The sequence below is a fragment of the Alligator mississippiensis genome, chromosome 1 (assembly GCF_030867095.1).
Source record: "Alligator mississippiensis isolate rAllMis1 chromosome 1, rAllMis1, whole genome shotgun sequence".
In the NCBI taxonomy this organism is placed as follows: Eukaryota; Metazoa; Chordata; order Crocodylia; family Alligatoridae; genus Alligator; species Alligator mississippiensis.
Window position 1 is genome coordinate 41,164,262 of NC_081824.1, and position 21,808 is coordinate 41,186,069.

At 42.8% G+C, this 21,808-nt stretch overlaps 1 long non-coding RNA gene across 1 annotated transcript in view; it reads left to right on the forward strand.

The window, feature by feature from the left end:
* Positions 1 to 21,808, forward strand: part of LOC132251208 (uncharacterized) — a 549,220-nt gene that overhangs the window by 43,679 nt on the left and 483,733 nt on the right. The window contains exon 2 of the long non-coding RNA XR_009463113.1: positions 19,152 to 19,260. This is a non-coding gene — a long non-coding RNA (uncharacterized LOC132251208). The remainder of the gene's footprint in view (positions 1 to 19,151; positions 19,261 to 21,808) is intronic.

Here is a 21,808-nt window from a genome sequence, read left to right on the forward strand (position 1 = left end):
TTAATAAGTTTATGACCATGCTATAATGAGCTATATTCTTATTTATATGAAGGCCACTTTATCCCTTGTACTGCCAGAACACTGTGAAGGACCTTAGGAGCTAGAGCCATAAAAGGATGCTGTAACATCTGACAAAGTAGGACATCACCTACAAAAGCACCATTAAAAAGGGAATTGAAAACACAAAAATATCATCATGCCACCATACAGCTCTGTGGTGGGCATACATTTTGAATATTATGCAGTTCTGGTCTCCACATCTCAAGAGGAATATAACAGAAATAGAAAAGGTTCAAAGAAGGGCATCAGGATGATCAAAGGGGTGGAGCAGCTTCCATACCAGGACAGACTAAAAAGGCTAGGACTCTTTAGTTTGGAACAGAAAATGCTGATGGGGTGGATCTGCTAGAGGTTATAAAATCATGAAGGGTGTGGGACAAGTGAACAGGGAAGTGCTATTTACTGAGTCCCAAAATACTAGAACTAGGGGGTACCCACTGAAATTAGCAGGGACAGGTTTAAAACTAACAAGAGAAAGTACTTTTTAATGCAACCTGTAGTTAACTTCTGGAACTCATTACCACAGGAGGCTGTAGAGGCAGATAGCATAGCCAGGTTCAAAAGATACTTGACAAATTCATGGATCATAGATTCTAAAAGCTCTTAGACTGAGCAGTCAGAGATGCATTTTCTGGCAGGGAGGGTATGACAGAAAACAGAGTACTATCTTTTTAAAGCATCCACTTTGTCAGTCAGAGAAAGGATACTAAGTTTAAAGGCAAACTGCAACTTCAAACCTGGAGCCTTGGCTTGATGTGAGAGTCACGCATCTCAGCCTGCTACACCTTGGCTAGCTAGCCAGGCTGCTCAAAGCTGGTGTCAAGCCTCTAATAGGACCTAACCCTCTGTCAATGCCCTATCACCAGAGTGGCCAGCTGGGGTCAATTGATCCTCCACTTTCTCCATTCAAACCCCTGACATGGAACAGGAAGTGTCTGGACAACAGAGTTAATCTTGATCCCAGACTGGTTGCTGTTCTTGCTGACTTGTGCTCTGACTCTGCTCTCTTCCTGATCTCCAGGCTTCTTGATCTGACTTGTTCTCTGATTTCCCTTTCTGCCTTATCTCCCAGCTTCCTGACTTGGCTTGTTCCTAGACTCTGTTCTTGAATTGACTCCTGGCTTCCTGACCTGGCTTGTCCTTGGATTCTGTTGTACCTGTGGTTGCCACCACAATCCCCAAGTAGGCCCAGACCTGTCTGCCCATGACACAGCGTAGGACCATTGCTGTGACAGAATACGGCACTGTTTATGTCTTAGTGTATGCTTTTCTGAACGAGTTTCTCTAAGGCAGCAATTCCCAACCTTTTTTACCCCATGGCATGCTTACCTAAATAAAAAAGCACGGCGGCACACTGGACATGGGAAGCAGGGGTTGGGAGGGGGGGCTATCTGGACACCAACGGAGTGGGGGGGCATGGCGCGTGGCCAGCTGGACACTGACGGGGAGGGCTGGTGCGCGGCCAGCCAGCTGGTATTTTGTGCTGAAGCCATGCGCCCTGCCTGGTTGGAGCCACACGCCCTGTCTGCCTGTGTCCACAGCAGCAGCAGGCGGGGTGGGGGGCGGTGTAGCTCCATCCCAAAACGCTGTGGTACACCAGATGAGAAACTCTGCTCTAAGGTGCTGTGGCGGTCGAGTGGTAGGCCGGGGCTATGGCCAGTAGCCCGAAACGGTAGGCGGGTACTTTTGACCACTGGAGCAGAATTAGGCACGGAAGCGTATTGGTAACAAATAGATTGTTTACTTACGCCACTGATGTATGGGCGCAGGCAGAGTTGACAGGCTTAATTGCATTTACAAATGAGTTACAAAGACTCTCTTAAACACGCGAGAGGACCGACGAAGTTCCTGTAATCAGCTTACTGTGGTACCGGGGTTGGGGTACGTCAGGAGGGTCATGTGACAGGGAGTCGCTGGTGGGTGATCAGTCCGCCAGGTTTACTCTGAAATATATGCGGAGTTCCCCGGGTTTAATTCCCCTACTCCGAGGTATATGCGGAGTTCTCCGACTTCTCTGAGTTCTCCCAGGTGTATATGGAGTGCTCCAACATGGAGAAATACACAGAGTTCTCCAACGTGGGGAAATATCCAGAGTTCTCCAACTTGGGCAGAAACTGATTTACCTTTTATATGACTAACAAGCCAATCGCTAGTCACCAATATGAATATTTTATAACCGGCCAATTGTGGTGTGTGTATTTGCATGAAGTTGGCGGGAACTTTTTCTAAAGCTGTACTTTTCCATGACATAGCATATAGTCACTGGGTTCTGTCCCAGCGGAATTTTCCACCGTGACCTACTTTCTTCACTGTGACCTAGTTTCTCCCTGTGCCATATGTATCAAACCAAACCAATGGAATTTTCCACTATGGCACAGGCATGCAGAATGATTGACAGCAGAATGTTCCACTATGGATCAAACCAAAGGAATGTTCCACTCTGCCATAGGCATACAACTACTTGGTTCTGACAGGTGCCACCCTGCCCTGCCTTCTGTCAGACTTCAGGCTAACATGGCTAACTATTTCTTTCTACAGTAGCAGTTCATAGTCGTTTTTGTTCCTTCCTCTCTCTCCATTCTATAATATTCCTTATGTTTCTTATTCAGGTAATCTTATGCGGCTTTATGTTGATTCAGCCTCTAGGTGAATATAGCTAGACAGACCGACAAGGGGCTAGATTCTGTTCCGCCTGTTAGGCACATAAATGACTTAGGCATTTAGGAAGTGTGATCCTCTTCCACCTTGTTAAAGTCCCTGAAAAAAAATTGTGCAAAAGGTTGGTGGATACTCTTCCTTGCTGCTATTTTGTGACAGCCTTAAGGGTAAAATAGCAGTTCTTTACAAAGTAGATACATTAATGCAATTGAACTGCATGGACTAGAGTCGTACTTAGGCCATTTATCCATCTAATAGATGGAACAGAAAAAGGCCAAAAAAGTTTTCTACAGCCAATAATGGGAATACTATGAAAATGCAGTACTGTTTGCTTCATCAATCAGGAATAAGTAAAGAAAAATCAAGCATTTGTGCTGGTGTCCAGGATTTTATACTAAAAGGAGGCCTGACTTCCATTTCGGTTAATGTTTTCATGCTGCTGTTATAGCTACGATGGTCTATAGAATAGGTGAAAATCAAAGTTTGAGAGGTTAGACTATATCTCTTATTGAACAAACTTTACATGAGGAAATTAATCAAATAAGGAATATTACTTCATCTTTTAAGTGTTACTCTTCCATTCTTTCTTCCTTTTTCATGTTCCACTGTGCCATGTGGATTTCTCTAATTTCTCCATTTGCATATGCAGTTTGTGCATAGATACTGAAATGCATGTTTACATAGGTTCTGAAAATGAGGTCCCTAGCATGTAAAAAGTATACTCAGAAAGACAGATAATCCTTGTGTTGGTTGAAGCTGCCAGTTTTGAAGCTTTATCTTGTGTTAAGATGCTTCACATTTCCTTTTCTCTCATGTATTTCATGCTTTCTGTTTAAAATTCCTTAAGTTGCATTTAAGTACAAAGTGAAGTAAGCGATTATGTAGTGTATTAGCTTAGAGTAATAGAAACATGTTATGATGTCTTAGCATTAACTTCTTTCTGGGTTACAATTATCTATGTTTTTATATATCCTTTAGCCATTAGACTTCAAAAGGAGCCTCAACCAAGTGACCCTGTAACACTGCATCTCTCTTTTTCGGAATCATTGGTGGGTATAGTACTAAGCAAAGAATTTACACATTATTCACTGAGTTCTTTGATTCATAGTTTCATGCAAAAGCTTTGATAACTGTCTGAAGAAGTATTCAGTTTTGATTCAGCAGTCTGTAATTTGAAAGAACACTCATTTTAAGAAATGTTAGGAATACTGAAAGGCAGTGTCTGTGATACATTACTGTGTTTCCACATTGTGATGCCACATCATGGGTAAGCTACTTATTTTTTGATCCAGACAATAATAAGTTTATAATCAAGGTACAATGAGTCATATTCTCCTTTATACTAAGGTCATTTTATGCCTTCTTACTGCCAGAACCATGTGAAGGATCTTAGGAGCTAGAGCCACAAAAACACTGTCAAGTGGCTAGCCCTCATAGCAGAAATCTCAGTCCTGAGATAGGTGTCTAAATTCCTAGCACAATACTTGGGGACAATTAGATGCCTCAGAATGGGATTCCCAACAGCCCATGTGCTGAACTGGGAGCCCCCTAAAGTCAGGAATTAAGTGTGCTACCATTGAGCACCACCTAAAGGAAATGTTGAGCACAGGTGTGTGCCTTAGTTCCCTTTCTACAAGATTTAGGTGGCTTACTTGACATGGGGCAGGCATTCCTTTCTGTTCATAGTTCACATTGCTAGAAAATAGGTGCTCAAGCCCTTTCCTTCAAGAATCAAGTACTGCTTTCAAAATAAAGCAGTGGCTAAAATACCCAATCAGGCTGTAAGAGACTTGGAGCAATTCTGCAGTTTGTCTTAAGACATTCAGATCCACATCTCTTACCTGTCTGGGAGCTCCCCTAATCATCAGGTTTATGCTTGTCCATGTTTTGAGGCTGTGGGCCAGGATGACCTGGCTTAAGGCCTGAGACAGACTGGCAATAGGACGCAGCCACTGCCTCTGCTGCTGCCACCACTTCCTCCTGCCACCTGGCTGTGGCATGGCCAAAGCTCCCAACCTTGGAGTAGGCAAAGCCCCCTGGCACCAGATGCTACCAAATCCCCCTGTTGCCAAATGCTGCCATGCTCTGGGGCCAAATGCAGTTGCTCTATGGCCTGGATCTGGCTGGTGGGCCATAGGTCGCTAACCCCTGCATTTGGCAACATACTAGTTATGAATCTCCAGCTTTGCCAGATTAGTACAGTCCTTCATTCTTTCTATTGTTACTATGCTACTTTGTGTGAAATAATTAAACAGTCATTGGCTGGAGAGAGAGCAAGAGAGAGGTCATGACAGTAAACACAATTACTGGTAACTAGGACTCTCATAAAATGAGGAATACATCTTCTTTCCAAAGACCACAAGTCCCTGCTCCAAAGACCATTTTTGTATTTTATGTGAAACAAATATGTCATTTGGTAACATTCCTCTTCCTATGTAAGTAACCTAACTGGCAAAACTAGAAATTTATTCTTTCTGGCCTAGTTATTCCAAGCAAAATCAAGCAGTCTTCCATACGTTAGAATACCCTCCAGGTTAGGGCACTCTCTTGTGAGGTGGTACATACAGTTTTGAGATGAAGAACTGAACTCAGGTAGAGGAAAGAATTGAACTGAAGTATCCCATAATTTAGATGAATGTTCTAACTAGGTATCTCTCATATAGAAGGGTGGCAGCAGTACTGTTTCTTCCTTCAGCTTCATTTTGAATGGTGGCAGCTGCCACGTTTGGTGCAGAACCTGATTTGTTAGGCATGCTCTAAGCATGCCTAATGCATAAAGCCCCTCAGGCAAGACAGGCAAAAGAAAGTCTAGCCCGTGAATCATGACAGCTGAGCCTGTAAGATGGGCTGCAATGCTTCTGGGCATATACTGCAGCAGAACTTTAGGTGTCTGAGGAATTTTAATGTAGAAAGCTGAAGTTCACAAAAATATTTTAGCCACGTCCTAGGGTGAGTAGCAGGAGTGGGGGAGGAGGGAAAATGCTGAGAATCACAATTTTAGACTTGGGTACCTACAGTGAGTGTTAGGTAGGACTTAGATGTCTAAATCTTTTTGTGGACCTTGCCTAGTGTATATGAGAGTAAGGCCCTATGGCATTAGAAATCTTTTTGTTTAAGTCTCTTGATAATGAAGAGTCTTCTGTAATGATGTACAGGTGGATACACTTTGATTGACATGCTTGCTACATTGTCTGGACATTAAAAGCAGGTCATCCAGCTAAACAATTATTCACTGTTTCTCAGTCAGTCAGTATGTACTAGACATTGACTTGAGGGACATTCCTGAGCAAGGGGTGGTATATACGATGCATGATCCTAGGAATGCAAGGGCACATTATACAGCAGGTACAGCCTTGTTCCAAGAAAAGAACAATTTGTTACCAGCCTTTTGCTGTACCAGGAGTAAGGGGTGGAGCTAGAAGTCCAGCCTTTTTTTCATTAGCCCCTGATCTACTTCATGGAGGGAGTGTACCAGTTTGCCTGCTCCATTAGCTTTCAGGCTTTGCTAGAGGTTTGTGAGGAAGTCCGACAGTCCTTCTGAGGACCAGCCAGTCTCAGCTCAGGAAGCTTACTGAGTACTTCTCAGTACAACAGCCCACTAGTGATCAACTACCAGGGATTCCCCAACACATACAGTATCAGGTATACAACTACAGTCATGTGTCTTTATGCTGTTCCATCTCTCAGTTTGGTAGGGCAGGAGGGGGAAGAAAGGGAGGTGGGGGGGGAGAAAACAAGTGGGGAAATATGTTCCACACCAGTTAAGAAAATTGGAAAATAAAGGATCCTACCGAGCACAGTGATCTTTTGAAGGGCCCCAGGGTTACTACAAGTGACTGTGTATGGTGGGTTGCTGTTTCCAAAGCTTTTTCATTCTTAACAATGATGTTTATGGCTAGGGACAGACATTCAAAAAGCCTGAACCTGAATTGATTCAGTCTTTGCAGGTTAGTCTAACCTGGCTAGGCTATATTCAGTTTTGTAACCAGACAGACATCCCAGAATTCAGGCACATGCCTGCAGTGGCTCAGGCTAGAAGCCAGGGGGTGCTAGAGTAGCCCTTCCTTCCCTTCCACAGGGCTGAGCTGATGGGTGTGTAGCCAGGCCCCGGCAGGATACTGTGATTAAGGAGGGGTTTCCCCCTTCCCCCCCCCACCCTGCTCCTGACCAGCCCAGCAGGGTATGTTTATAACCCCTAACTCAGTGTTTATCAATCCATTAAGAAAACAACACAGGGACATTACCAGCTATCTATTGATTCTGTCTTTGTCCCATGTGCCACAGCTCAGAGGTAGCCAGCCTGTGGTCTGCTAATTAAAGCTGAGAGTTATCTGTGAGGTATGGGGGAATGCCTGATTAGCAGAGAGCGGGGTGGGGAGGGGGGAAGCAGATGCCAGGCAGGCACCTGCAGAGACTACCCAACCTGCAGTCAGGGAGCAGAGGGGAGGGGCCAGCCCTGCTGTGGAGCTGAGAGCCCCGCCCAGCTCAGCCCAGAGAGCATGCCAGGATGCTGGGGGAGTCTGATTTAATTTAAACCAGCAGAGTCTGAGATAGACATTGCATAAACTGGTTTGAGCCAAATCAGTTGAGTCTGACACTATATTCAACCAGGTTTATTTCAAACCAGATTCAGCTATTCTCAAACTGGTTTATGTGCCCTGAACATCTGTTCCGTTATGGGTTTAAACCAGTTTCTGATCACTTAAACCTGTTTATGTGTTTTGTCTGTCCCTAGTGTGTAGGGCTGGGGAGAGGGTACAATGTTGCTGCTGATATAGGAAAAGAAGAATGAAATGCTTCAGTGGGAGAAAAGCAGTACTTCTGGTAACTACTAGTTTATGGTCTCCTTGTCTATTTCTAGGCATGTTTATGCAATCTATTCACTTTTATGCCTATTTTTATGGATGGTATGTAACTGAAATATACTATTAGTTGTTTGAAGGTGTTGGCAGGTCTGAGTAAGAAGGCATGCATTACCTGGTTAGCCACATGGACCTATCTCCATGCCTGCATAGCCTGCAGAGAGGTTTAAGTGTGATTTCTTATTCTCGAAAGGCAAGAATTTCTTAGGGTGATATCTTTTATTAGAACAATGGCATATTTGGGAAAAAGTTAGACTAGCTTTTGGATACAAGATATTTTTTGTCAGGTTTGATGAACAGAATATACATCATTATAATCCTTGCCTCTCAAATGTCTGGACCATCACAGGTACCACATCAGTTCTTATTCTTTGCATTCATGTGTAGTTCAAGTCCGTACCTATTCCTGTTTGATTAGGAATGAATTATATGTTTACCTCTTTGTTTTTCAGTTCTATGCTGTTGATGGAAGAGCAGAATAAGCGTATTTGGGTGGAATTAAATTTATAATGCAAAGTTACCATTGAATTTTCCAGTTTCACTGTTCTTGTTTTTGAGAAATATCACATTGTAGTCTCAAGGGCTGCCTGTAGATGTGCTGGCTTGTGTTCTAATCGGAATGCATCAGAGCAGACCCGATTAATCGAGTCTGCTCCACATTCTAATTAGAATGCTCCAGCATTGCTTCACTGTTATATGTATTAAGCCCTCCTACGTTTTAAAATGGCTGTGGGGGTGCTCATCAAATGAGTTTTAATTAAAGTGCCCCCACAGCCATTTTAATTATCCATGGCCTTAATACACATGATGGTGAGCCATTTTAATTAAAGCAGATGTCGGGGAACCACTCTAAAATGGCCTCTCCCCGTCCCTGAGCACGTGTATAGGCACCCAACAGTTCCTTCCCACAAAATACTTTGCACCAACTGACTGCAGACAGTACAGTTTGTGATGTCTTGGTAATTGTATACCACACAGAGGTTGGGTCTTTTGTGTACCACACAGAGGTTGGTGTCTTTTAGTTTGTTCATATTTGACTTGAATTTGAGTTAAAATACTGAGGGAACTCACCTGTAACATTATCCTAAGCTGTTGAACTCTTGTTCTCAGTTGGAGGCTAGATTCCCAGCTGTTATGATGGCATCTGTTATGTGCTTATTTATACTAATTAAGGACCTGGGCTAGAGTGTGTGGGTTCAAGTGTCTAGGGGAAAAAACCTCCCACATAATACAAATGACATGGTATGTGTAGCTAACATTAATGCTATCAGGCAAAAGCAAGCTAATTTTTTTTTGTTTTCAAAGCACATATAAAAAATATACCACTGCTTTTCAATGAAATCATGCCACTGGTGTTAAATATTACTAATTTACTTTTTTGCTAAGTAAACATTTATTTTTACTGTGATTCAAAGCAAACATCTTGTCTGAAATTTAAATGTACTTGCGCATACCTATGGTATTTTTTGGCCTCCTATTAATGTGGCATCAGGATGTCTACCATCTTTAATGCATTTCTCCTCATGGTATCACTGTGAGCAAAGGAGTTAATATCCTCATTCTACAGATGGGAAACCAAAGGAAAGAGCTAAAAGAGTTCATATTCTTAAAGGTATTTAGGCACCTAAGTAATGGGGTCCCTTGGCCCAAGCAATTCACCAATATTTGGGGGACTGCTGGGGTGTTTTCATAAGAAGAAAAAGTACTGATGTAATTCAGCTATTTCTTTTATGCAGTCCTGCAAAGAATGTGTGAAAAGGTCTAATCTACAGAGATGGTTCTTAATTGCTACTTTAGGTTCCTACCTTCAAAATGTAAATCCTCAGTGTTGCTGCTATTCAGGTGACATCTAAGGTCCCTAGGGGTCTGTGTCTCTGTCAGTAGAGTTCCATGGGAACCTAAATTTGTGTCTGCCCAGGTCTAGAAACACCACAGTCTGGTGGCACATTAACTTCTTTATTATTAAAAAAATAGGAGTTCTCGACTTATCCTTTTGGTGGGGTCTGATCTTACAGGCATTCTCTTAATGGTTCAGGATCTGCAAAAAGTATGGCCACCAAAGGAGGTGATGATAGTGACAGGCCCATATCCCATATCTTAGTGGTTAGAGCACTTACCAGTGTGGGAGACCTAGATGCCCCTTCTCTGTTTAAGGGAATCTTGGAATCTGTATCCAAAGCCACGTCTACATGTGAACTCCTAATGCACATTAAAGTTAGTACCTACAACGTGAGGTATTAAACAAATGTGCTTTAGGCTGTCTTAATGCACAATAACAAATGTGCATGGTTTTTAAGTGATACTTAATGCACAGTAGCCTAATTTACTATGCATTAATGTAATATCACAGTTTTGTATGTGATGCTTTAATATGCAGTAAAATAGTATTAAAGTGCACATGCAGACATGCCCAGGATATCTGTAGTTGGAGAGGGGAGTGAGTATATTCCTAATCCCCCTGGTTGAAATTGTGACATTTTGGATGAAAAGTAAATATTCCTTGGTTTATGGAGAAAGCAAGAGTAAAATTGACGTTCACTTTAGTGTTTAGGTTTTGGGAGGAGGGAGATCTGGGTTCCAGTCCTTGCTTCAGTGAGTATGTAGTGAATACTTAACTGATGCAAGGACTGGAACTAAGGGCTCTCTTCTAAGTGAGTGCCCTAAGCACAAACTAAAGACTCATACTCATTCTTGTTCTCTCTCCCTGTTTCTCTTTCTGTGGTCCAATGACTATTTTATTCTTTCACATAAAGTGAAACGACTTCAACAGGAGGGATTGAGAACAATTTTGTATAGCATGTGTGTTTATATCCCCTAAGAGGGAGGAGAAAAGTGAACCCTGGGCTAATCCTCTATTTATTTATTTTTATATTAGATGTCTATCCTGCCCTATCCAAAAGGCTCAGAGCAGCTTACAGTGAACAAACAACCCACAAGAGGATTTCCCAAACAACCCAAAACTCTAACTATTCCCTTTCCCCCAACTACCACCTCCCTGCCCAGACCCCTACACGAGCAAATCTCCCACCAATCCCAGCCATGCCTCCCAACCACTACTCACATCCAGCTACAAACAACCTTTTCCCACCTTACCCCCTACCCACCCATTCTCAGCATCCTACCTAAACCCCAGGGGAGTGCCCTGTACTTTACCTTCCACTCACACCCACCCTCCTACTGGGGGCAGGGAGGGTCTGCGACTGCCACTCCCTTCCAAAAAACCGACACCAAACTCCTCCCCTCCCCCCAGCAAACACAACACAAATTCCAAAAAGCCCTTACAAAAAAAGTAAAAGAAAAAGAAAGACCCCGTACCCCTTCCTAGGTCACTTATGGAGTTATTGGAAAAAAGAAGCTCTTCTGTGACCATCTTTGGAAGGAAAGGACTTACCCCTGCTCAGTTTTTGAAAGAAAGGGCACAGGTACCTAATTTCAGGACAGGGTTCACGGCTGGAAATCTCTTCTTGTAGGTACCCAAATTATGAAATAAGAATGAGGTTTAAGATACAGCCTTCTCCTCTGCCTTTCCTATTGGCTCCACTAGGCAACTCCTCACTCAGGGTGTTGACTTTCATGGATCCAACTTTTACATGCTTAACTATACCCAGGCATTATTTAGGGAGTCTAAACACTTTCCTTGATGTTTAGGATTCCATTGTTAAAATGTAGTTGTTGCAATGCCTAAATCCTCTTTGTAGATCCAGCCCCAAATTTATATCTCTCTGAACAATTGGCATCATCGGTCTTCACAGAACATGGTGTATATGCTGATGAGTTTGGTGACTGCTAAGTCTGATGCACTAGTGGCAGTCCCACCCACAGGTAGGGCATGCCCACGCACTAGCAATTCTCTGAATCCCAGCAGCAGATTCTTTCCTCCTCTGATGTTGGTCATCACAAAACTTGACCCAGTCCGCCTCGCAGCGCCTCATTCCATCTGCAAGCTGACTCCACCAACCACAGCAGCATTCTGCACTTATTTCCCAATTATACACAGAGATTCCACAGGATGCTAAGTTATTTTTGCAAGCATCATGAAATCTGTACAGTGGTCTGCCTCTTTTTCTAGCCTCTTTGTGAGCTTCAGAGTATAACACATTCTTTGGGATTCTGTGATCTGGAATTCCCTTGACATGACCACACCACTTGAGCCTTTTCTTACTAATCAATGTTCCCATGAAAGACATACCAGCATGATTTAACACTTTCACATTTGTCACCCTGTCTTTCCATCTTATTTGAAGAATTTTCTGCACGCATCTGATATGAAAGCTGTTTAGTCTTTTGATATGTTTGGCGTAGGTTGTCCATGTTTGTAAGCCATATAGAAGAGTGGATAAAACACATGTCTCTCGAATACAGATTTTTACTTTAGTTGACAATTTGTTATTGTTCTAGGCTCTGTCTTGCAAAAGACCAAAGTTTCTGGCTGCTTTGCAGATTCTACTAGTGAGCTCAGCATCAAGATCGACATTGCTGGTAACAGTAGAGACAAAAATCGGTCAACAACATCCAGATAAGTACATTTAGGGTGATCTCTGGAACTGGTTCCGAAGAGCCTCGGTGCATGATAACAGTCTTCTTCAAGCTTATTGCTAGCTCAGATATTTTGTACGAATCAAAGAAGTTGGCAATGAGATGTTGTAGGGTATCAACACTGTGAGCCACAGGGCTGCATCATCTGCAAACAACAGGTCCCTTACGATGACTTTACTTTCATCTTAGCTCTGGACTTTGCAATATTAAACAGTCCTCAATCATGTCTAGTGGTGAGACACATGAACATCATGGAATGTGTGTTGAAGCAGGAATGAGAAGTAAATATTAAACAATGTGGGAGCCAGTACACAGCCCTGCTTCATTCTATTGTTGATGTTGAATGAGTCAGACTCTTGCTTTTCATACGTTACAGTTGCCTTCTTGCCATCATGTAAGGATTTCATAAGGTTTAGCAATATAGATGGACAAACAAGCTTCTTCAGTACAATGTAAAGCCCTGATCGAGTAACCATATCAAAGGCCTTTTTTAAATGTATAAAAGCCATGTACAGCGGGTGTAGGTTGTAGCCATATTGGTCTAAGGACATAGGCAGACAAGGTTTTCATAGATTTCATAGACATTAGGGCTGGAAGGGACCTCAGAAGATCATCGAGTCCAGCCCCCTCTTTGGGTGAATCTGATATCTTTTATTAGACCAACTCAAATAATTGGAGAACATTTTTTAAGCAAGCTTTCACATTCAGAAACCCTTTGTCAGGCTAAGGAAGTTTCAGCAGTTAATGTGTGCTCTTCCTGGATGGAATGAAAAGTAAAGAAGCCAGCGGCTGGGCTGGTGTGCATACAAGACAGGCAGTCAGTGAAAATGTAGATTGAGAAGTTAATGGGTGAGAGACAGGCTGGGGGGTGGGGGGGTGGAGAGAAGGGGGATGAATAGTGGAGAGATACCTGGGAAGTTAGCTGTCAGGCAGGTTATAATGTGTCATAAATCCAATGTCTATATTTAGTCCATGATTTTTAGTATCCAGGAGGTTGATGAAGTGGAGTTCATAGGCTTGTCTCTGGGAAGTGTTTTGTAAGTTTCCTTTGAGGATCAGGACTGAGAGATTGGAGAGAGAGTGGTTTTCTTGTGAAAATATAGAAAATATAGGCCTCTGGGGCTGGTAGACATCGACTGCAGGGCAGAAGGGATAGAGGAACATCCTGCTACTGGAGCAGTGAGGGGATGGGGGGGGACATAAGTATCCTCTAAATGTTAGAGTGCCTAGGAAGGGGTTTATTCCCCTCCCCCACTTCCCTGTCCCACAGGCAGGGACTGCAGCCCTTCTGGCATGGCCTTATTGAGGCTAAGGGGGCAGGGAGGGGATTTAATTCCCCGCATACGGGGACTGCATCTGGGGTGGAGCAGCCCCCCTCCCTTCTGCTCCTCCTGCAGGGTGGGGAGGGGGGCTCTGTACGGGGCTGCGCAGCCCCAGAGGGGGCCTCTTTCCCCTGCTTCTCTCCCCCCTACTGTGGGGCAGGGAGGGAGGCTCTGTTTCATGCTGGGGGAGACTCTTCCCCCTCCTCCTTCTCCCGAGAGTGGGGGAGGGCTCTGTGTGGTGCTGGAGGGGGACTCCTCCCCCTCCTGCTCCTCCCTCTGTCTGACCCCACTCTGAAGCTGCCTCAGCTGGGGCTAAGCGAGGCTGGCCCCGAAGCCTGCAGCTCAGTTACAGCTGCTCCCTGTTCCCCATCTGGGCTGGGCTGGGCAGCACCACACAGAGCCCCTCCTCCCTGCCCCACAGTGGCTGGGGGGGGGGAGAAGAAGAGGCGGAAGAGTCCCCCCCAGCACGGAATAGAGCCCCCTCCCTGCCCTATGGGGAGAAGAATACCCCTTCTGGGGTTGAGTAGCCCTGCATAGAGCCCCCCTCCCTGCCCCACGGTGGTGGAGGGGAGGAGGTGGAGGGAGAATAATCCCCTCCCAACACTGAACAGGGCCCCCACTCCCAATGCTGTGGCAGGTGGGGAGAGGAGCAGGGGGAAGAGTCCCACTCTGGGCCTGGGCCGAGCAGCCCCCTGCGTTCCCGTCCCACATTGGTTGGCTGAGGGGAGGAGGAGGGGGAAGAGTTCCCCTCTGGGGCCAGGTAGGGCTGTACGCCAGGATTGCTCCCAGTTGTCAAGGAGCTGCTGGGACGGGCAGAACTCTCCTTTCCTCCTCCTCCCCCGCCACAGTGGTTTGGCCATCCTCCCTCTTCCTCCACTCTCTGAACCCTGAAGGCCAATATTGGTGTTTAACACCCTCCTTAGTCTTACTCAGGCCCGCTAGGGCCTGGCCATGTCCCCCCCCCAACCCAGCTCAGCTTCCCCATGGAAGAGAAGGGCTGCTCTAGTTTTCCTGGGCTTCTGGCCTGAGCCACTGCAGGCATGTGCCTGCATTCCCAGAATGAAAAGGCAATGTCTACCAGTGCAGTGCAAACCAGTTCAATCTCTGCAGGTTAGACCAATCAGCAAAGATTGAATCAATTCAGGTTTGGGCTTTTTGAATGTCTGTCCCTAGCCTTTCTGTAGTTGTCTGACAGAGAAGACCATATCTGTGGTGGACCTTTGTGAGCAGAAGCCACCCTGGCTCTGAGGATAGATTCCCTTAGCTAATGTTTGAAGTCTAGGTAAAAGAATATGGCTTAAGATTTTTCCCGCGATGTTGAGACGAGATAAACCTCTGTGGTTATTACAGTCACTTCTGTTTCCTTTGTTTTTATAGAACTGGATGAAACAAACATCCTTGAAATCTTGCAGAACAGTTTCTTCCTTCCAACAGTGTAGCAATACCTCATGTAATCTTTGTAGCAAGTCTTTGTTTGCACGTCTGTAAATTTCAGCAGGTAAGCAGTCAGATCCTGAAGCTTTGTTATTGTTCATGTTCCTTTAGTGTAGGTTTGGCATCCAGCGAAGTCATAACTTCAGGCCCAGGCAATTCATCTAGCATACGTTAGTCTACAACAGACTCCCTGGAGTATATAATTCCATAGTGCTCAATCCACCTCTCCAGTTGCTTCCCTTTATCAGTTACAATATTACCATCCAGGTCTTTCAATGGAGTTGTCTTGTACTTTGTTAACCTAGTGGCCTTTTTAATGACCTTGTAGGAGCATCTACTGTCACCTGCATCAGCCGTCTCTTGGATGCTGTTGCAGAGACCCGGCCAAAATTCTTGAGCACACCTCCTGGAAGATGTTTGAACAGCTTTATGAGCTTATCTTAGGTTTTTGAGCAAGAGTTTTGGAAAGTAGGAGTAGGCTTGTAAGTAATTAGGGCAGTTCTTTTTCTCTCAATAAGTGGCTGCAATACCTCCAAATGGCCTACAAACCAGTTGAAGTTTTTCTTAGTATTCTTTCCAAAACTCTTGATTGCCTCATTGTACATACTTGTCTTCAGGACTTCCCATGAATCGGATAGTTTTACTTGTTCAAGCTGACTTTGCTACTTCTTTACTGAAAAGCTATTTCTTGAGAGGATCATTGGTTTGGCACAAGTTAATTGAGGTTGTCTAGCAGGTTTATTGCAGTGGATCTTCTTAGCTTGAAATTTTACAGCTCTCAAGGAAGTCGTCTGTGTCACAGTCGGCACTTTGAAAGGATCATGTACACAGGATTTCTTTCAAGCATGTATGTCTTATCAGTACCAAGTCCAGCCGATGCCAATGCTTCGACCTTGGGTGTCTCCATGATGTTCTTCTGATGTTACCAGTAAAGGTGTTGGTCACCAGTAAGTCTTGGCTGGCACAGAGCTCAAGAATTCTCTGACCATTGTCGTTCATACATCCAATGCCATGCCTACCCAGAATCCCAGGACAGATCTCAGCATTGGACCCAACTCTTGCACTGAAGTCTCCCAAGTACTAGAATGGCTTCTGTGGAATTCTGCCGATCATTTCTTCCAGTGGTTGATAGAAGCCGTCTGTCTTCTCATCACTAGCCTGCAGTTAGACGCTGCATGGACACTGAAAAAGTTGATGAATCCCTTCTGAAGTCTAACTCAAAGTGTCATGATATGTATGGACACGTCAATCAAAGCTTCACACAGTAACATAAGTTCATCACTGATAGCAAAACCTACACCATGCTGTCTTACTCCTTCAGGTTTGCCCTGCCAGTAAGTGGGTTATCTCACTGAACATAGCAAATAACAGGAGGCAGTTTCTTTTGGAATACAAGCTTGCTTTCCATCCAGTCCACTGTGTCCTCTCGTCTCCTTCACAGGACCATGCTACAAGCTGCTCACACTGTCTCTTTTCTTTCTGGTTCCTCTCACTTAAATGCATCTGCAACCACATTAATGTCCCCAACCCATGCATTAGCAATAAATCAATTTGACACCTTTCAGGCTACCTTGCTTGGTTTCTACTTGGGCTTTGCCAGGCTGGTCTCTGCGCTGAGCAGTGGCTTCTATTGTTTCAATTATCATTAAATACAGTTACATTTAGTTATTCCCTCAGTTGCCTAAGTGAAAGGTGGCTAGCATGCCATCAGCTCAGTATTGTCTGTAGCTCCTGGCAGACATTACAATTATTGTGTGATTAATGTGTTAATCTCATGATAATCTGTAACATCCCACATGTGCATCCAGTTTATTATACAATTAAATGGAAAACCAGCCACAAAAGATATTCCAAATAAAAAATAGCTGGGTTACATTGCACTTTACTTTGAATATGGAGCATGTGTAAATCCCTGTGTAAGAGAAGAAGCAGATACGTTGTGCAACTATAGACTAGTCTAATTTATTAGAATATGGTGCAGAATTATCACTGGGAAAAGCAACCATAAACAAGTGCCATTGTAAGTTTTACCCAGTAGGCATTGCATATATGTGGTTATTCTGTAGAAGCTATTTGATCAATGCCGGCAGGCACCTATGTGCTTCCCCAACACATGGTACTGAGATTTGGTAATAGCACCTCTGCAGCTGCTACCAGGGATGACTGGTGAACTATCTATTCCAGAACACCGTGTAATTTACCTTCCTGTACAAAATCAAAGTATTTATACCATTGTTGGAGTATTATGTATCCAGGGCCCCTAATTATTGAATTATCTTTCTTTTTCACACTTAGTTTACATTTAAACATAACCCACCCACTGTAATGACTGTTGATAACCAGGAGTCCTCCCTATCTACACCATTCAGTCTTTTTCCATTGATGCAGACTTGTGGAACAGGAGCACATTTCTTTTGGGGACCATCTTTCCTTAGGAGATGAAAAGTGGCTTTTTTTGAGGAAGAATTCTGATGGGGAAGAAAAAAATTACTTGTTTGGTGTCTGTTTGGGTGGGAGATTTGTTGGATTGAATGCCTGTGTTTGTGTATTATATTAAATAATGTCAAAGAAATCCAGAGTGGAAGATGAGACCTTTTTAAATCTTCAAAGCCAGTGTATTATCATTATTATTATTATTATTAAAAATACTACAACAAGGGATTTCTTAGGGTGATATATTTTACTGGATCAACTGCATAGTTTGGATAGAGTTATTCAAGCTTTTGAATGTAAGACATTCTTATTTAGGTATGACCATTCTTTAGGTTGTGGATTTTCTGTTGTAAGCGGCTTATTTCAATATCTTTCATTTTGTAGTAGTGTCAGAGTGCTGCTGTAGCCATAATAGTCCAGGAATGATGAGAGACAAAGATTACTTAGGATGATATCTTTTATTGGACTAACTGCACAGTTGGCATAGAGTTAGATAAGCTTTCAAATGCAAAACACTCTTCTTCAGGTCTGAGGCTGAACCTGAAGTTGGTCCAATAAAAGATATAACCCTAAGAAATCCCTGCCTCTTGCATAACTCCTAGACCATTACTGCTTTAGCTTTTCTCTGTCATTTTTATTCCTGTTCTGGTTCTGTAAATGTAAGCAGAGGGAAATGTAGGGCTGCTTTCAGAACCAAGGCCTAGAGTATGCCTTTAGGCACTGCCCTTGGCAGCAGGTGCTGTGTACACCACATCATTTCAAATGTAATTCCTAACCAATGGTGCCTTTGGAGGCACAAGTCCCTTCATTCTCCTTCCTTGCTTTGATGCTGTATTCATTTGTCACTGGTGTACGTCAGCAGCAAATTCTGGCAGAAGACAGGGTAGATATGCACCTTATAGGCTAACTAAATCAAAGATACATAGCATAAACTTTCATGAGCCTGGTATGAAATGAGATGCTCTGAAAGGACAGCAAATTCTGACACCCTCAGTCTGGTTCAGCAGCATGAGCCACTATGTGGGGGAAGCAAAGCCAAGACGCCGTCCAGTCTCTGCCATTTGGCTCAATTTAGGGAAAAGAAGCCCTATGCCGTCAAGCTTATCCAGGTCTGGTTAGCCTATGTGGAGGTATCAGAGGGATTTTACGAGCATATCATTCCAATTGCAATTCAATGTTTTACTTTTTATTCACTACAAAACTTTCCATATCATCTTACAGGTGATGCTGTTGATTTTGCCCAGGATGTAGATGTGCCATGACATTATATTTTACAGTTATTTTAATTTCTTTTTTTTCTTAAATACAAGGCTGGTTTTCTCTGTGAGGTCCCCCATGGACATATATCAGAAAGTTTTCTGAATACACTGTATATTCTACTTTCTTAGCCACTAGAGAAATATGATACTACGTTTATAACTTTAAACAATTTTTGTATCAGCTTTAAGGCAGCATGCTCTCTGTTGTGTCCAATATGCAACACGCTAGAAGAGTCAGATACTAAATTCTGTCTTTAATCTAATAGTTCATAGTTTTCATGTAAAGAGCATAAGAAGCATTGAGCATAGTTACAAACACATGATGGAAAAGTTAATCACACCATGGGAAGAGCTTTAGATATGTTTGATGTGCAATATGTCTCTCTATGCTTGCTTCTTTCATGCTACATTGCTGTGCTCAATTGAATTAAATGCTGCTTGGGACCATGGTTTTATTTTTGTTTTTATGTGCACACCACATGGATTTAAATTCCTTTCTCTTTTTCTTTTCCTTGTTTTGATGGGGGGTGGGGGGTCCTTTGCATTTTATCATATTTTTCCCCATTTCTATTCATTCCTCATCTTAGGATTTCTCATCCACTGAAGCACGAGTGTAACCACTGAAAGTTCACCCCTGCTGCTACTTGTGAATGCCTGCAACGTGCACAAGGCTCAGACATTATGGGGACGACTCAGGTACTGTTTTAAGCTCCTAGGACAAATTACTTTATTTCCACTGGAGAAATTGCTTCTGTATTGCACTGAGAATGCAAAATGGCTATGTGGCTCGTAGGGCTGATAGCAAAACCTGTAATTTAGGGCCTCTCTAGGGATTCAAGTAAAGGCATGATAGGATCTGATGCGTGACACACACAGTCATGCCTTCTGCTATGCCACGTCCCATCGCACCTTCCTGCTGGTGCAGGGGGAGCCCAGGATCACAATCCCAGGCTCCTCCTGCACCAGCTAACGAGGTTCAAGTGGGGGGACAGCATTCTCCACACTGTCCCTGCTGCACAGCTGATGAGGCTCACAGTAGTGACCTCTGCAAGCCTTGTCAGCTGAGGGGCTGGCACAGATGGTGTAACCTGTGACTGGGAGCCCCTCAGTTGATGTGACTCCCAGCCATAGGGGTGCATCTGACCACACACTCAATTAATGGTGTGATAACAAAGTTATACATTTGTTGTGGGGTAACTTTGTGGCTTATTGGTTGTTTTATCATGTCATTAATCAATTGAAGTAGAAACCAACTTAAAGACATGATTCACTGGTTAATCACACCGTAAGTGTAACTTGTAGATGGGGCCTTAGTTCTGCCATACCTACTGATATGGGGTAGTGCTGATGTCACTGTGACTACTCCGAGAGAAAGAGTCAGTGTGGGTAGAACTGGAAGAGTATGGCCCCAAAGGAGAAACATTTGTATCCTGAATGTTTGTTGAATATTGGCAGAAGACTTTATTAAAATGTGTTCTAATTAGAGTTTACATTAATTTAACTGCAAGAGAGTTTTATTGCTAACATGTCAGTGTTGCAACAAATTACCATATGGAATAATCCTATTACAGTTGCTGAAGAGGTGCACTGAGGTTGACAGATATCAGAAAAAGTATATTACAGCTGTGCCCTCTAGTGTCATTCTAGTTTAAGTGTGAGTGTTCCAAAATGCTAAGAAAGGTATTTATTAGAAAGTCAATTCTGTAGTGTGTACTCATCTGAGCACTTCACCAAGACTATTCACAATAGAAAGGGGAGAAGTATCAGATTTTGGATTTCAATTATACTGGCTCCAACCTTTTTCAGTTTAAAAAAAAAAATATATATATATATATATATATATATATATATATATAAAATGGTGAGTTTGGGGTGGAAAAGTCATTTAGAAAATTAAAGTAGTTCTGTATTTCATTTTATTTGTTCACAGCTACAATTCAAAACTTTTTTGAAAGGTAAATCCAAGCTGCAAAGCCCTCTTAAGGTGCTGAGTTCTTCTGGAGTTTAATTTTTAATTAGTTTTATTGCATTAGCAATTACTCTAATAACTGTAATTAGTTTGATTACATTAAAGGACCATTTTTTTACTAGAATTTGGACTCTTCTTAAAAAAAGTTGAACTAAAAAAATAGTTTTTGCAATCTGGTGTCAGAACAGTAGCAGGACCTGAACATTGAATTTTATGTTGTTCACGTAGTAATGTAAAATAGTTTGCCAAAAGCAGGACTGGTGGCACAACTTCTTGTTGTTGGTGTTTTGAATAATAAGAGTGTTTTATGTATAGAACTGCCTTAATTCCCCAATTTTTTGTATGGTCATATATCCATTCAAGGCTAGTATTCATATGGCCTTTGTGTACTAATCAATGTGTAAAGAAATCCTGAAATCCATAATAGGTTAATTTTAAAATATCATAGTAGAGGGTAATTACTCATTATGCATCATTTAGAAATTCTGGGCATGTCTATACAATATGCTACAGTTGATGTAGCTTGTCAATACAGCGACATAACGTTGGTGGGCACGAACTGTGACACTGACACTACTGTGCAGTAGCGTTGGAAATGACCCATGTGCCACTGGGACTGCACATTAACGGCAATTACTGCACAGTCAGGGGCACCTGTACACCCGCCCGCTATTTGTAAAAATTTACTTGATCCATTTGGAGAGCTGAAGCAAAGCGTGATTTTGCTAAGTAATTACCACAACTGTCTAATGGTGGATATCAAATAAGCAGCACGGACAGTTTTTTAAGATACCACAGAGTAAAATTTGTAAGAATAAGTTATTCATCAGATAGTAAGAACGTTCTTGGGGAAGGATTTTGATGATACAGGAATTTCATGGAAAGGATTTCAGTATACAAAAGGAAATATGTGCATGCCTATTTATTTTTTGTAGATGCTTGTTTCAAACTTATTTTAGTTAATGTTACGGTAATGTAGCCATGATGATACAGGAAAAATGCAAGTGGTGAGTATTTTTGTAGCTGGAATCTTTAGTCCAATAAAAGATATTATCCACAAAAATCTTCACCTTTTACTGTTGTGTTTATATTTTAAGTTCACCAACCTTGAGATGTTGAGTGTCATTAGTTTTAATGGTTCTCGGTTCCTGATCTCTTTTGTAAGCAAAGCATTGGTCATTAGTGCTAGCAGACTATTTACCCATGCAACATTAAAACTAATTCAGTTACCAGAGAGCCATAAAGTTCGGACATGTAGAAGTATGCTCTTACATA